We start from the raw sequence: 18,333 nt of genomic DNA, 5'->3' as shown, positions 1-18,333 counted from the left end.
TAAAATAACTGAGGTTTTTCAGTAGCAATATAATTGCAGCTTGTAGCAACTTGCTAAGGACAGCTTCAAACTATGAAGAATGGGGAAGGGAGGCAGTCCAAAAATGTGAGAAAACAAAGTATATAATGCACCAGGAACAAGGGAGAACTCAGAAACGACAGACTAGGGATGACAGTAGCCCAACTGAAGTATACCTACATGTATCCAGGGAGCCAAACAGGAGAAACTAGAACTCTATGTGCAGTCACAAAACTGCAATATCACTGGTATAGTTTTGATATGGTGGGACAGTTCACACAACTTGAGCAATTTATTACAGACTACCTACTCAGGATGAAAAAGTGGACAAAGTCTTCTTTAAACAAACCATGAAATTCTTTTTACCACAGACCATGCTTGTCACAGGGATCTGTAATCTTCCTGCCAGCTCCTGAAAGGTTTACAAGTAGGAACCCAAGTGTACTGGACATAGATGACAATGAGCTGACAGCTGGGGAGTTGCAGGAAGGTCTCTATAAGAGGCCAGCCTTGACCTGTTCCAGACAGACAGATGCAGCTGGCTACAATAGACCAATAAAAGGACACAACTGAGCCCAGCAGCCATCTTTTTTATGCCTCTGGGAAAATGTATTTAATAAAGGTAAAAATGCAGCACAGGGCAAGAGCTTGCATCAATACACCTACAATAAAAGAATAAATATGAAAAAAGTAGGACCACTACTGGATGGGGCAGGTAATTTAGTGACTACAGACACAGATAAAGTTGAGGTTTCCAGTTTCTTTGCCTCTGTTTTCTCTTGAAAGTTCTCCAAGGCCTCTTTGATTGGTGAGAAAGTTCAAGGATGAAAACCAGCAGTGGACATAGATCAAGTATGGATCATAGATTAATGGAGAAACTTGACCATTACAAGTTCATGGGACATGATGGACTGTATCCAAGAGTCATGAGAAAGCTGAATGTTCTCTATCATTTTTGAAAGGTCTTGGAGAGCAGAGGAAATCCCTGACAACTTGAGAAAAAAGGCAAAGGTGTTGCACCTTTCTTCAAAGGAGGTCAAATTGGTGATCTGGGGAACCATAGGCCATACCTCATTTTCATCCCCTAAAAAAGACATGTAGTGAGTATTCTTAGAGCATATTTCTGGGTATCTGAGGCAGAAGGTGACTGGAAACAGTCAGCATGAATTAACCATAGGTAAATCATGCCTAACAAACTTGACTTCATGATAAAATGACTAGATGTGTGGATGAGGGGAGAATAGTAAATGTAATTTCTTTTAGCTTCAGAAAGGTGTTCCACACTGTCTTCCACAAAACATTGATATGTAAGTTGGGATGATTACAGTCTGGATGGATGGACAATGAAATTATTAAGAAAATGTTTGGATGCTGGTGCTCTCGAGGTCACAGTTAGTGGGTTGTGTTCTACCTGGAGGCCAATAACAAAGGAAGTACTGTAGGGCTGTATCCATGGATATGTCCTTTTTAACATCCTTCTCAATTACCAACAAGAAGCAATGGGGTCCTTGCTTCACCCTCTGGTCAACACTTGTTAGACTTCATCTGCAACACTGCGTCCAGTTTGCAGTTTCCCAGTACAGAAAACATATTGTCAAACTAAAGAAAGTTTGGTGGAGTGCACTCAGGACAGTCAGGGCTGGAGTGCTTGCCTTGTGAGAAGAGGTCGGGAGACCAAGCTTGACTCAGGCTGGAAAAGAGATGGGGCACCTAACAGCAACCTCCCATTGACTACAGTAAAGTTATTGGGAAGATGGATCCAGCAGTGCATGCAGGCTTCAGAGGAGTGCATGGTAAAGAAACAAGAGACAAGGGGCATAAATGGAAAAATAAATAGTTTTGTATTGGATGTGAGGAGCATCTTTTTCCTCAAAAGGACATCTGGGTAATGGAACATGTTGCAACCTTTGCTGCCTCTGTCATTGGAGATTTCCAAGTTCTGAACAACTTGTCCTGACCATAGAGCTGACTGTCCTGTAAGCAGGAGGTTGGACAAGAGACCTCCTGAGGTCCTTTCTAACCTTAATTATCCTATGATCCTATCGTATGAAATGCAGCACAATGTGCTCAGACAAGTAGTATGAAGATCATGTATGACCTTAAGAAAATAAACACGAAGACTACCACCTTTCTATACATCTGTTGTGTTTTAACCCATCAGGCAGCTAAGCACCACATGGTCGTTTGCTCACTCCCCCTTCCTCCCCTGCCACCCATTCCATTGGATGTCCTGGCCAAAACCAGGACAAGATCTGAATTAATCTTTGTGAGAGATTTCTGTTTCTGGGAATACAAATACTATGTCTCAACAATTATCCTGGAATGTGAATAAATTATGAGATTTTACAGGGAGGTAGCCAAGAACTCAGTGAGATTCATCTGTGGCTCAGTCTTGAGAGCAAAAGTACTTGAGATTCCCACATTGCACATACAACACAGAGACATTAGCCATATGTTTTCTTGTATTCTTTCTTCAGAGATGTTTAGAACAGCTTTTTAGAGATGATTGCATTCCTTTAACAAACTATGAAAACGGTGATCAAGTGATAACTTCTTGTGGTTTTACCTAGCTGGGCAGCTGAACACGAAAAACACTCTTTTACTCCCCCATCTTAAAGAGAAAGGGGGAGAAAATATGATGGAAAGGGTTAAAGAGTTGAGATAAGGATGGGGAGATCACCCAACAATTATCATAGCAGGCAAAACAAATTCAGAGTATATAGGTTAATATAATGTACTGCCTATCACTAGCAAACTAAAACAGTGAAATCCTAAAAGCAAACTAAAAACATCTTCCCCCCATCAACCCCTTTCTACCTCCTCCCTCTGAGCTGTACAGGGGAACAGGGAATGGGAGCTGTGGTCAGTCTGTGACACTTTCTCTCTGCCGCTCCTTCATGGTCACTCCTTGCCTCTGCTCCACATGGGATCCCATGACTATGTACCACGGGGTCCATCCCCCCAGGAACAAACTGCTCCAGCACGGGTCCCCCACAGGCGGCAGCTCCCCCCAAGCTCCCTGCTCCTGTGTGGGCTCCCCTCCATGGGCTGCAGCTCCGGCCCGGGGCCTGCTCCTGCAGGGGCTCTCCATGGGCCACAGCCTCCTCCAGGCCACATCCACCTGGTCCACCAGGAGCTCCTCCACGGGCTGCAGCGTGGAGATCTGCCCAATGTTAGACACATGGACTGCAGAGGGACAGCCTGCTCCACCAGGGGCCTCTCCACAGGCTGCTGTGTGCCTGGAGCACCTCCTGATCTCCTTCTGCACTGACCTTGGGGTCTGCAGGGCTGGTTCTCACACCTCTCTTTCCCAGTGCATGTTGTGCTGCAGCTTTTTTTTTTTTTTTTTTTCTCCCTTTCTTAAATCAGCTCCCCCTTGAGGCCCAACCAGCGTTGCTCACTGGTTCAGCTCTGGCCAGCAGTGGGTACCTTTTGGAACCACCTGGAGCTGGCTCTGATCTGACATGGGGCAGCTGCTGGGCTCTCCTCACAGAGGCCACCCGTGCAGCCCCCCTGCTACCAAAACCTAGGCATGTAAACCCAATACATAACTATATTAATTGATGGGATTGTGATACATAGAAGTAGATCTCAGCTGAAACAGTGTTTGGGAGTTTAGATGAAAGCTTTATTCTTTTAAGAAACTGTCAGGGCTGCAAGTTACAGCAAAATGAGTGGTTACTGAGATCACAGAATTGCACGTTCAGACATTTATACTATAAAGACTTCAGTGTAAATAGCAATTTCCTCCACTTTGCTTTCTGTTAGCATTAGAACTTCCTCTGCCTGTTAAAATAATCTGCTGACATTTACAAGAATCTTGTAATTTAAGCATTGGAAATTCAGGGGTCAGGAAATTAGAGCAGCAAGCCTGTCCTCAAAAGGAAAGTATGCTCTACTATGCTATTGCAGTGGTTTTGTGCAAAGACTTTTCTATTCGAGTCTAATGCATAATTCAGTGCAACCTTCCCAGATTTAAGATAAAGTCTGTAACACTGAACAACAAACCAAACTTACTGGACCTCCAGAAGTCTTTTTAAAATGCTTGTTTCACAGAAATTTAATTAGATTGATTAGGATTACTGAGCTGTGCGTCTGAGATTCCCCTAAAGGCCCTTCATTCTCATGAGAGTTTTCTACAATAATTAAACTTTAGCAGGACACTCAATTGGAACTTTTAATGGTCACCCTTACAGACTAACAAGGGAGAGGAGAATGTTGAAGATACAGGTTTTAAAAGCAATACAAGCAGAAAACATATTCTTTGGAACAAATAAATGACCCAGAAAGAGATAAAAAGAATGCTGTTTTTGTTTGTTTGTTTGTTTGTTTTTCTTTGTTTGTTTTGTAATATTGGAAAGGTTGTTGAAATATCCTTTAACAGGTAAGTTGTACATATATTAATTAATTGGCCAGACTCTCCTTCCTTGAACACTTATTTGATTTAATTAACATGCCACTAAAACAAACAAACAAACAAAAATAATTAAACCTTTCCCCAGTTCATTTATGAATTTAACTAGAGAGATTAAAAAAAAATAAAAAATCATATTAAGGTCTTTGAAGAGGTCTTCAAGTTTATCAAGAAATATTTCTGGGATGTCTCAAGCCAATCACAGACCACAGATTTTTGAAATTATTTCTGTCTTCAAAAGATTTACAAAGATGACTCACTTATTAATTCAGCTTTCAGTTGTGCTCAGGTCTACAAGATTCTGAGAATAGAAAACTCTCTGCAGAAAGTGTAAGAAAATAAGTTTCCATAAAGGCTTTATTTTAATAATATTTTCTAAAGGTAATTTATATGTACATGTGTTTGTGTAGACATAACTACCAAGTTATTAATACACTCCTTCATCATGGGTTCATATCGGAATTAATGTATGGTTTAGGTAGTAGGACCCTTCAGTTTCCCAAGGGCATCTTTTAAAACGGATGTTCAAAAGGTGAAAATCTGGCTCTATTTAATGCACTAGGAAAAATGATGGGGTGTTTTGACTGTCTAAATTAACAGTTCCTAAACTGGAAGGATGAATCATAACACTGGAATATTTTGTTATTATTATTCTTAATTATGAGAGAGAGAAGAGAGAGAGAGATTGCTCAAGCATACTTACAATGCAATATACTTACACTTTTCTCACACTTTTCTGTAAGCATATATTAAAATTAACACTATACAGAATCATACAATCGTTAATGGATATGACCTCCAAGATCATCTGGTGCAACCGTCCCACTATTACCACCATTACCCACTAAATCATGTCCCTGAGTACCACATCCAACTTTTTCTTAAACACTTCTGGGAGGGTGACTCCACCACTTCCCTGGAAAAACAATTCCAATGCCTAACTGCTCCTTCTGAGAAGAAACTTCTGCATATTGTCTCTTTTTATTGTAAATTTACCTTGATATAAGAAAAGATTATTGCAATCTGATTAATGTTGATAGCATGAAATAAAACTGCTGAATGAATAAGAATAATCTTTGTAATTCAGTCAACAGCCTAAAGCATAGGTTGGAAAATCAATGTTTTTGCAGTCATACATCTTACATAAAGTCATATCAATAGCATATGTCTTCTTTAATGTATGGTTTTGAATATATCCCCCTTAATCCTTTCCATTTCAGGCTTCTTCTAGGTAAAATCAGCCATATTTTCATGGACTTGATAAGGAGGCTTGGATAAGGAGACATGGACATGAATTTGGGCTTGGATAAGGAGACATGTACCGTAAAGAGAAAATCAGGACATCACAGATTTTCACTGTGTAACCGTTGTTTCGTAGCATTGGTTATACTAGTTCCCAAATCTTAGTTAACCACAGAATGATTGCATTGAAGTGTCTATAAAACAACATAATAGATTTAATTAATTTATTTATTTTTCCAATGGGGTTTTATTCTGATGTAGCAGATGATTCTTTCCAATGTGGTAGTGTATTGCTTGGGAGTGTGAAGTAATCCCAGAAAAAATAAAATTAAAAAAATATCTCTTATTTTCAGTACAACTTGGACAGAAAAGCAGTTATGAAATTCCCTTGCGATTTTGTTTCAGTACTAATAAATCATTTCAAAAGTCATATTAAAAGATAAATCATCAGGTGCATTGAATTTAAAGAATACGTAATCAATTTTGTGCACTTCAAAGCATACAGGACAACAAATAACAAAGTGTGGGGAAAAGATTTTCATTGTGCCAACTTTTATTTATTTATTTGTTTGTTTGTTTGTTTGTTTGCTTGTTTATTTATTTATTTTAGCAGACAGTTAAATATTTGCTTTTTTTTTTTTTTTTAATAATTTATTTCTGCATTTTAATAAATAACACCTCCAACAGGTTCGTGTCAGTATTGGCTATAATTGTCAGCTAAGCCACCTCCATTTTTTTACAGCTAGAAAAGAGATATCAAGAAGATTCCAAATAGCCTAGACAGCAGGAGCCTAGATGAGTGTTTTATGTTAGTATAGTCAGGCAGGCTAACCTTGCCAAGCTCTTCGACCTTGGTAAGGCTGGAAATTTTATTAAAGCTTTATGTGGGCAAATCTCAGGCTGGTTAAGAAAGGGTACATGAAAGAAAACCCTGGAAGGTTCTCAAGCTCTGGAGGCTGTGTGTTTGAAGAACAACTAGCTCTTCCTTATATAGGTAGCCCTGAATCTAATCTAGCTGTACTCTTTTGTAAGAGCTGTTTTTCTTCTTCTACTGTCTCATGTAGGATACAGAGTATTACTAGCTTACTGAAATCAAGATGATGTTGATCTGACAAATTTTGATAATGATATCAGGACATGGTAACCTGAAAATGTATTTTGTTTTGTCCTATCCTGCACTGACTGTGTGCGGTGTCAAGAGTTGGACTTGATGATCCTTAAGGGTCCCTTCCAACTCAGGATATTCTATGATTCTATGATTCTATGACTGTGTGCATGTAGAAGGTAATGATAGGAGGACATAATAGAACAACATAATACACACTGCCAAGAGCACCACCACACGCACACATCAGAGAGAGAAAATTCATTTTTCAGTATCACATCCTTGCCACTGAAGACTCAAGATGTCTGAGTCTTTTATCATGAGAGAAGGAGTGTAATGGCTATTTCCTAATCATTTAATTAAGCTAGTCAATATGTTTACATCTTTTTCATATTGTTCCTATATTAATTCTTCTCTATCCAAATCAAGATTTATTCTGTATCTTTATTACTTACTGACCAACAACACCTAGTCAATTCAATTGACTTAAGAAGCTGTGCATTAATCATCAATATGAGATTAATAAATCTCATATAGATAAATCATAAGTACTTAGAAGCATTACACTGCTTCTAAGTAGTTATGATTGCCATACTTGTATACAATACATTCACATTGACAGTGATTTCTGGTATCCTTGCCATTGTCTCTGTGATTGTCTTCATTCTATAGAACAACAGCGGTTGCTGTAATACAATAACAATCATCTCTACCTTCCTGTTTACCAAAATGTGCCACGTCATCTCATCACTATTTTTTAAAGGGGCAACACAGCACTTTTTTTCTTTTTTTTCTTAACTTTTTTTTTTTTTTTTTAAAGTGGTTGGGGGGTAGCCAGATACTATGTTATTGATCTGAAAAACCAAACTCCTGGAACATCCACAAGATCCTTTGGCAATGACTTATACATTTAATTAAATAAAAATCCCTTGTATTTGCTCTGTACCTGTAATCTAACTTCACTGGATGTCTCTAAGTCTCTTATTATGAGAAAAAGAGTGAAGTAGTTGTTTCCTAATGATTTTTATTAAGCTAGTCTAGATTTTTAGATCTCTCATATCCTCCCTAAATCATATCTTCTCTATTCTAAACAGAAGCTATTCAGTATCTTTATTATCGATGTTGTTTTTGTCTGTACTTTGAGATTAAGGGGAAGGGGAACATAAAAAGGAGGGAGATCAGAACTTCATTCTTATTCAAGGTGTGAAGGCACTGATTAAGCACAGATGAAAGAGAAATAATTACAATGGTTGATGATTAGGCAGACACTATAAGAACATTTGCTTAGGGGATAAGTGTTAAGGAACACTTATGTTGTGCAAAATCCAAACATTAAATGGTCTGTTTTTTAATGCTATGAAAATCTTACACAGAAAAAGTTGGAAATTTTATAATATTTCTGAAATGGTAATGCAATCACTTAAGAAAACTTTGTCCCCTCCCCCCTTTTTTAAGACATTGTTTCTAATTTCATTTACATAACTTAGTTTTCTACCTGCTGTTTAGCTTATTTGTGCATATTTTTTTTTTCTTTTGTCTTCTTTCTTTTTCTAAACTGAAGAAAAAAGAAAAAAGAAAAAACAAACAGAAGTCCTACACATTAACTAGAAATGTCTTAGAATTCATACTTATTATTGTGATGGTTTATACTAACATTTGGATATTATCAGGAATTTTCTTTTTCCCCAGGGAATATCTAACATGAATGATATGATTAAATACTTGCTTATATTCCTGACCAATATTCATTTTTTTGAACCAGAGCACACTCAGATGCTATAAACTATAACCATGAGCTTGGTGATGTGGGACCTGCTATTCTAAAGGGCTCAATGCCATTTTTTTTACATTCAGTTGTTCTGCATCAACAAGATTTTCAACAGAGCTCAGCATATCATCACTCCCACCGTAATACTTGTGGCCAAACTTAGAAAAAAAGCCCCACAGCTACTGCAGTGAAGCTTTTCAAAAATCTGGCAAACAGAAACATCCTGAAGAGCTGAAAATTGCAGCTGATGACTTTGCAGTTGTTCTATTTTACAGTTTATTGTTTGCAATGAAATGAAAAATGTCATCTCCTACATTCTCCTTTTGTTTAGCAAAATAGGCACTTCTCTTATTCCCCTTCTGTTTCTAAAAGGGAATGATAAGGAGGAGTATACATGCATGCATATTAACAAGATCATCAAATGTATAACTGCTTAGCTTGTAAATTCACTTATAGTAAATTTTAAGTATGTTCTTTATGAAATTGTTAACGTTATATGAATTACAATTAATTTAAAAGACTAAACTGTTAACTTTTCAGAAGAGCAGTAAAAATACTAATGTAATGGAAGCCGTCATTATTAATACCATCTCAGTGAAAACTTCAGACAGTTAAAGGAAAGGTGTCAAGCAAAATATTTTCTACAAAAACACATTTCAGATAATACTGTTGGAAATTATCATTTCATAGATAAGGTATGTTTTACGTGAGGTTTTCATTTTAGAATCCTTATCCTGCGTTTTCTTTCCTTTTTTTTTTTTTTTTTCTTCAGTTAGTTGGTTGGTCAGTTCCTTTTTGTTTGTTTGTTTGTTTTTAACTAGACAGAATATGCACAATTTTGCTCGCTCTCCAAAATTGGAGATAGGATTGTCTCTACTATCCTTTAAAACCAGTTGTCTAAATTCAACTGAGCTTGGCAGATGTGAAAGCTTGGTGCAAATCTCAAATACATGAAGATTAGATGTGTTCTATGATCAGCCATTCCAATTAGTGCTTTCCTTGAGGGACAAGGAAGAGGCAGCACCTGCCTGTAACTGATAAGCGCAGGAGGTCAGCCCACACAGGCAGTGCTTGCTCTCTGTCATCAGGTGGATATTCTTCTAGTACCCCCGTCTAGGGGGAAAGTGATAAGCAGAGGCCTGGAAATGCAGCAACAGGAGAGAAAGAAAGGCAAGAGACGTAAGACATTATACAAAAGCAAGCTTCATTAACTTAAATGCTATAGAAATGAGTTTTGTTTCTCTAGTAATATTTGATGCCATGATGTCAAAAGACAATTAAAAAATGTTGTTATCTCTAATGAAGTACCTATTTTTCCTCATCCAGCAAAAATGTATGTCATAATTAAACAAGAAACATTTGAGCCAGGAAAATAAATAAATAAATATTTTATTCAAAGCCAAATATCATCTTCTATTAATCATTAAATGTAAACAACACCACAGTTGTATTCAAATAATACAGCTATCCCACCTCTGTTATCTTTGCTTGTGCTCTCTCTATGCTTTCTTACAGTAGCAACAGTAGGACACAGAAAAACAAAAAAAATCAGAAAGAGGACAGACACCTTCTTTGTGTATTCAAATAAATGCTTAATAGACATTGCCTCTCTGATGGTAATTTCTTAATTAAGTTGATAAAGAAGAGTATTGGGGAAGAACATATTATGTTGTGATCTTACTCACCAAGTGACATGTACCCCACAGAGGTGACAAAACCCACAAAACTGTAATTAAACTGTGCCTGCTTGCATCATGGATTTACTCTTCCAGATTACCTCATAGAATGATAAAAAAGAGCTCTCTTAGAGCTATATATAATGTCAGTTCTTTCACCAGCACATTCTTCAGTCTAAAAATATGCTGTCTTTCCACAAATCTCTATTCATGGCAAGTTTATTCAGAGATTAATCAGAAAGTGTTCATGAAATAAAACATATTATATTTGGTTAAAATCCATTCCTGATTTGAAACCACACCCATAAAAAATTTCATGTAAAAGTGATAAACAAATTAACATGTACTGTCTAACCCCACAAATAATTCAAGCTAAAACTTTACATCAGTAGTATAGTGGAAAATACATTTTCATACACAGTATTAAACTCACAGGAGTGAGTTTAAATTGTCCAATTTATCTGCAAGACAACTTATTGTGGGTTAAGACAATGTAGATCTGCCTCCATTTCCATTGCAAATGCCTTCACTATGAAGAGTGTTTAGCATATTGAATGACTTGCTCATGTTTATCCCATGGTAACATCCTGGGGGAAACAGACAGTGATAGACACCCCCTAGTTCTCTATCCGTGCTGCAGAAAGAAAGATTTGTCGGTGCTTGGGTTTATAGATAGACTGATATATATATAGACTGATAGAGCACTATGGGTTGGTTCAGTGCTGGATATTTCTCATGAGACCTTCAGACCTTGTGAGATCTCCATCTGTTAAATGAGTACATTTTCAGTGTTCCAAGTAAGAGGAGCATAAATTCATCTTTATGGACCATTTATACCACACAGATTGTATGATAGGAACTCCTTTTTCAAATAAAAGCATATTTGTAGGAACTCCTCTTTCAGACATAAGCGTATTTGAAGAACCATGTTACTGGGAGCTGAATTCAGAATTTTAAACTTTTATCAATTATCAGCAAAATTTCAGTAGTTATATGTTTACTTCTCATCTGATATCCATGATACAGAAAGGTCTTGAAGCAGCTTATTGGCAACATTCTAATACACATCTAAACACAAGATATTAAATGCAAATAACTTAGAAAAAATCCAGACAGCTATCAGAAAATTATACCATCCTTATATGCTAAAGTTATTTAATGACAACAGAAGTATTTGCAAAGTTATAATTGTCACTTACAACTAAAGTGCTCTCATACCATGTATGTTCTCAATTTGATGAAAAACAAAACAAAACAAAGCAAAACAACTAAGATGTGCTGATTGAGTAATTCTTTGTCTGAAGAAAGGAAGATAAATTGAAAGCCTCAAAACAAAGAGGAGGGATCTCCTTCATGTCTCGAATTCTTAGCTGCCACTAAGAGTATAAACAAATTAACACAGTCAAAAATATATATTTATGCATTGTTCAGACATTGCTTCCACATCACCTTCTTTCAGGTATAAAAATCAACTTACTGTCTTCTACTTGAGCCTCAGCTCACCAGAGGTTTGTACATGTCATGTAATCTATCTTTACAGTTTTCCATTACAGTATTCAGAATACATACAGTTAATGAAGGGTGATTGAAAAATGTTAATAGAGTAGGTATAATGAGCAAATTAAAGCTTAATTTAAAATTTAAATGTGAATTTACATTTTCATTACATGCATAGTATTTCTGTTATAGATATAAATATATTAATTTTCTTTTCAGTTTAAAACCATATTTTCAATTTACTTAAATATAATAATAATTCTAGGGAATAAAATATCTAATTATCAGAAATTCACAAAAAAAATAAAATATAACTGTTCACAGCTTGAACTTCATTTCTCAGGACCATGCTGTGATATTTACATACTTGTTTCTGATACCTGTTCATGGGAGAATTAAACTAACTGATTCTTCCATAATTGATCATTATAGTATAGCAAATAAAAATAAAAAGCAGTATCATTCCAAAGATTAAAGATTTGTTCTTCTTTCATATATTTTTTTTTTCCTAAATATGGAACAGTAAATAATTTAGTTCAGTAATGTACTACGAGTTAATAAGTACTTATATCTGTGGCTAAGACGTTTTTTGCTGCTATTTTTAAAAATATATTTTTTTAGACCTCTTATATATATATATATATATATGTTATTCTTATTTCTCCCTTTTCACCACAGAACAAACTATAGTGCAGGCATTGCAGCCCTTTCTAATATTAATTGTTAGCTGCTTTAGTAGTTTAGCAGATGCACAGGGAATATTTGTGTGCAAGGTGATCCCCTCCCCCTTTTACCATACCATCATGTCCTACCACTCTCCAAAGCTTTTTAGCTCATTTAGCTCGGAAAAATAAAATATAAAATAAAATAAAATAAAATAAAATAAAATAAAATAAAATAAAATAAAATAAAATAAAATAAAATAAAATAAAATAAAATAAAATAAATAATGCTTCCCTCCTGTCCTTTATTAAAAGCAAATTAGATATTTTTTTTTTCCTGATAACAAACAGTTCTCAGATGTCTAATTTATTCAACAAAGCCATTATCTTCCCTGTGACTTTTTTACCTTTCCAGTGTGAGTGTGGTACTCTCATTCATCTCAGTCACTGAAGTCACTCATTCCTTCTCCTTTTATTGAATGTAACAATATACCACAGCCAATTTTATGTACAGCAGGACTCTGGCAGTAAGTGTAGAAGAAAATACTTCTGAAGAATCTTATCTTGTCAAAATGGATATTTTACTACATAAATAAATGCTTCTGGGATTTAAAAGATGTTTTATTATCTTTGCCAACAAATTTATACTCCTACACGTATTATTATTATTATTCATAGAATCATAGAATATCCTGAGTTGGAAGGGACCCTTAAGGATCATCAAGTCCAACTCTTGACACCGCACAGGTCTACCCAAGTTCAGACCATGTGACTAAGTGCACAGTCCAATCTCTTCTTAAATTCAGTCAGGCTCGGTGCAGTGACCACTTCCCTGGGGAGCCTGTTCCAGTGTGCAACCACTCTCTCTGTGAAGAACCCCTTCCTGATGTCCAGCCTAAACTTCCCCTGCCTCAGCTTAACTCCATTCCCGCGGGTCCTGTCGCTGGTGTTAATGGAGAAAAGGTCTCCTGCCTCTCGACACCCCCTTACGAGGAAGTTGTAGACTGCGATGAGGTCTCCCCTCAGCCTCCTCTTCTCCAGGCTGAACAGGCCCAGTGCCCTCAGCCGTTCCTCGTACGTCTTCCCCTCCAGGCCTTTCACCATCTTCGTAGCCCTCCTCTGGACACTCTCCAACAGTTTCATGTCCTTTTTATACTGTGGTGCCCAGAACTGCACACAGTACTCGAGGTGAGGCCGCACCAGCGCAGAGTAGAGCGGGACAATCACCTCCCTCGACCTACTAGCGATGCCGTGCTTGATGCACCCCAGGACACGGTTGGCCCTCCTGGCTGCCAGGGCACACTGCTGGCTCATATTCAACTTGCTGTCTACCACGACCCCCAGATCCCTCTCTTCTAGGCTGCTCTCCAGCGTCTCATCGCCCAGTCTGTACGTGCAGCCAGGGTTTCCCCGTCCCAGGTGCAGGACCCGGCACTTGCTCTTATTGAACTTCATGCGGTTGGCGATCGCCCAGCTCTCCAACCTATCCAGATCCCTCTGCAAGGCCTTTCCACCCTCATTTGAGTCCACAACTCCTCCAAGTTTGGTGTCATCAGCAAACTTGCTCAAAATGCCTTCTATTCCTACATCCAGATCGTTTATAAAAATATTGAAAAGTACCGGCCCTAAAATGGAGCCTTGAGGGACCCCACTGGTGACCGCCCGCCAGCCTGACGCAGCCCCATTCACCATAACCCTTTGGGCCCTGCCCGTTAGCCAATTGCTCACCCATCGTATGATGTTTTTATTTAGCTGTATGCTGGACATTTTGTCCAGTAGGATCCTATGGGAAACCGTGTCAAAAGCCTTGCTGAAGTCCAAAAAAATCACATCAGCTGGTTTCCCTTGGTCCACCATACGGGTGATCTTATCATAAAAGGAAATCAGGTTAGTTAGGCAGGACCTACCCTTCACAAACCCATGCTGGCTGGGACCAATGACTGCTTTGTCCCCCAGGTGCGCCTCAATACGTTCGAGAACCATCTTCTCCATGATTTTACCAGGCACTGACGTGAGACTGACAGGCCTGTAATTGCTAGGGTCTTCTTTCTGACCCTTCTTGAAAATCGGCACAACATTTGCCAGCTTCCAGTCTACCGGGACCTCTCCAGACTCCCAGGATCGTTGAAAAATAATTGAGAGAGGTTCCGCGATGACGTCCGCCAGCTCCTTCAGCACCCGGGGATGAATCCCATCCGGACCCATGGACTTGTAGGGATCCAGGTGGAGTAGCAGATCCCGCACACGTTCAGGGTCGGTCGGGAGTTTGTCATCCCCACCGTCCCGGTCCTCCAGCTCGGGGCACCCTGGGTCCCGAAGCCCATCATCGGCATTGAAGACAGAGGCAAAGAAGGCGTTAAGCGTCTCTGCTTTGCCTATGTCATCGTCTGTGAGAAGACCTTCCCTGTCAAGGAGCGGCCCTATGTATTCTTTAGTTCTCCTTTTTCCATTCACATATCTAAAAAAACCCTTTTTATTTTCTCTCACAGACACAGCCAGCTTCAACTCTAGGTGTGCTTTAGCCACACGAATTTTCTTCCTACAGACACGAGCAGCATCCCTGTATTCTTTCCATGTCACCCGGCCCTCCTTCCAGTAGCGAAACACTCTCTGTTTCCGCCTAATCTCCATTAGAATGTTCCTGGTCAGCCACGCCGGCCTCCTGCCCCGCCTGCCTGACTTGCGATATTTAGGAATCGCCTGATCTTGTGCTTCTAGGAGGCATCGCTTAAAGAGTGACCAGCACTGGTGGACATCAAGGCCTTCAAGAGCAGCTTCCCAGGGGACCTTGCTGACTAGTTCCCCGAGCAGCCTGAAGTCCGCCTTCCCCATATCTAGGGATGAGGTTTTGGTGGCACTTTTCCTTCTGTCACCGTAAATTTTGAACTCAACCACTTCATGGTCGCTATGACCGAGGCGGCCACCAATCACCACATCTCCCACCAGACCCTCTCTGTTTTCTAGACTGTTATATTGTTGTTATTGTTATTATTATTATTTTTATTATTATTATTGTTATTATTATCAGCGGTCATGGTCATCTGGAGAGATCCTGGATGACTAGAGACTGGCTAGCGTTATGCCTGTCAACAAGAAGGGTCATAAGGAGGAGGCGAAAAACTACAGGCCTGTCAGCCTGACCTTGGTGCCAGGAAAAGTGATGGAACAGGGTGTCTTGAATGCAATCTCACATTCAAGATCACGCAATTCACAAATTCACAATCATGCAATGTATGTGGGACAACTGGGGGAGCAGGCCTGGTCAGGATGGTTTCATGAAAGGCAAGTCCTGCCTGACCAACCTCATTTTCTATGACCAGGTGACCCACCTGGTGGATGAGGGAAAGGCAGTTGATGTAATCTACCTAGACTTCAGCAGGGTCTTTGACACGGTCTCCCACAGTATTCTCCTGGAGAAGCTGGCAGCCCATGGCTTGGAAAGGTACACTCTTTGCTGGGTTAAAAACTGGTTAGATGGCTGGGCCCAGAGATTGGTGGTGAACAGACTGAAATCCAGCTGGCGTTCAGTCACCGGTGGTGTTCCACAGGGGTCGATGTTGGGGCCCATCCTGTTTAATATCTTTATTGATGATTTGGATGAGAGAACTGAGTGCAACCTCAGTAAATTTGCAGATGACAAGTTGGGGGGAAGTGTTGATCTGCTGGAGAGTTGGAAGGCCCTGCAGAGGGATCTGGATAGATTGGGTCAATGTGCAGAGACCAATGGGATGAGGTTCAACATGGCTAAGTGCCAGGTCCTGCACTTTGGCCACAACAAACCCATGCAGTGCTACGGTCTTGGGGCAGAGTGGCCGGAAAGCTGTGCAGAGGAAAAGGATCTGGGAGTGTTGGTCGATGCTCACCTGAACATGAGCCGGCAGTGTGCCCAAGTGGCCAAGAACACCAATGGGATCCAGGCTTGTATCAGGAAAGTGTAGCCAGCAGAACCAGGGAGGTGATTGTCCCCCTGTACTCTGCTCTGGTGAGGCCACACCTTGACTACTGTGTTAGGCTTTGGGCTGCTCTGTACAAGAAGGACATCAAGGCCCTGGAGTGTGTCCAGAGAAGGGCTACGAAGCTTGTGAAGAGCCTTGAACACAAGTCCTATGAGTAGCAGCTGAGGGAAATGGGGTTTTGTAGTCTGGAGGACAGGAGGCTCAGGGAGACCTCATTGCTCTCTACAACTACCTGAAAAGTAGGTGTGGGGAGCTAGGGGTCGGCCTTTTCTCACAGATAACTAGTGACTGGAGGGAATGGCCTCAAATTGCGCCAGGGGTGGTTCAGGTTGGGAATTAGGAGACTTTTCTTCTCAAAAAGAGTAATCAGGCATAGGAACAGGTCACCCTGGGAAGTTGTGGAGTCACCATCCCTGGGGCTTTTTAAGGAAAGTTTGGACCTGGTGCTTAGGGACATGATATAGTGGGTGATATTGGTGACAGGGTGTTGCTTGGACCAGTATTTGAGTTTCCGTCTTACCAGAGCAAAGTACAAGGGGATGACCACCTCCCTTGTCCTGCTGGTTACACTATTCCTGATACTTTTTTTACAGAGTATACTCTGATATTCCAGAGACTTTTGAAACAAAGAATGGGTGAGCTTGAAAAACAGTTTGAATGAATCATGAGCATTTGCAACAGAATGTAAGGGCCTCTGGGAAGGGGAGGCAAAGAAATGGACACACCAGGATGGGCTCTGCCTGCAGCCACCAGCATCACTACCTACATGTGGGACAAGCAGAATCCACTCCCATGGGATGAGTGCTTGAGGGGGTGCAACACAGAAACTGGGAACTGAACCCAGGGGGTGCAGAAATTACCCTTCAGGAACTCTCTCACTACCACGTGTTTTGGGAGTCTTCAGGACAGGAAAGTCTTCAGATAGGGGTTGCAGCTTTCCCTGGTGAGGAGACAGATGCTTGCAACCCTCATGGCCTGGGAATAAGGTGTGTGTGGGGGTGGGGAGAGGCAAATAACTGTGTACAGTATTAGACCTTCAGAGGTTTAGATGAAAGAGTGCTTAGTAATTGGTATTTGTTAATATTTTTTTGTCTGGTCTTGTGGTTTATCTTTTGTACTACTTGTATCGATCCTGGATGCATTATTCACAGTTTGCCAGTTAATTGAATGACATTAGCAAACCAATAAACTGCTTCAGTTCTGATTTGGTTTAAACTATATGAACTGAGCAGTTTTTCTCTGTGACTGCTGCTGTCTACGTTAACCTTAACTGGAGTGTTTCCACTGGAGTAGAAGAAATCCTCAGGAACAGAAATGAAGTTTGTTAACAACATGGTCTGTGGAGTTCTTGGACAGATCTGTAGAGCAAACACCGCTCACAAGCTATGATGAAGAATTTGCTCATAGAATCATAGAATATCTTGAGTTGGAAGGGACCCTTAAGGATCATCAAGTCCAACTCTTGACACCGCACAGGTCTACCCAAAAGTTCAGACCATGTGACTAAGTGCACAGTCCAATCTCTTCTTAAATTCAGACAGGCTCGGTGCAGTGACCACTTCCCTGGGGAGCCTGTTCCAGTGTGCAACCACCCTCTCTGTGAAGAACCCCCTCCTGATGTCAAGCCTAAATTTCCCCTGCTTCAGCTTAACCCCATTCCCGCGGGTCATGTCACTGGTGTTAACTTACTTCTGAAGAGGGTGTTTATGAAAAGTTTAGTTAAAATACAGCCATCACAAATATTCTGTAGCACCCCTCTTTTTGCTTCAACAAAACTGCTACTTCTTAGGTTATTATAGTGACAATCAAAATGTAAAAGTTCTTTAAATTAATTTATTGTTGATTACAATATCTGTAATTTACATTGTGATATCTGCAGTTACTCCCTCAAAAATGGACCATATAATGGTCAAGCTCTGTCTTAAGCTTATTTGGTCTATGGGCTTGGCTTTTTTTTGGTTGGTTGGTTGGTTTTGTTAAAAAAAAAAAAAAAAA

The sequence above is a fragment of the Anas platyrhynchos genome, chromosome 2, assembly GCF_047663525.1.
Source record: "Anas platyrhynchos isolate ZD024472 breed Pekin duck chromosome 2, IASCAAS_PekinDuck_T2T, whole genome shotgun sequence".
Classification (NCBI taxonomy): Eukaryota; Metazoa; Chordata; class Aves; order Anseriformes; family Anatidae; genus Anas; species Anas platyrhynchos.
This window is presented reverse-complemented; position numbering follows the sequence as displayed.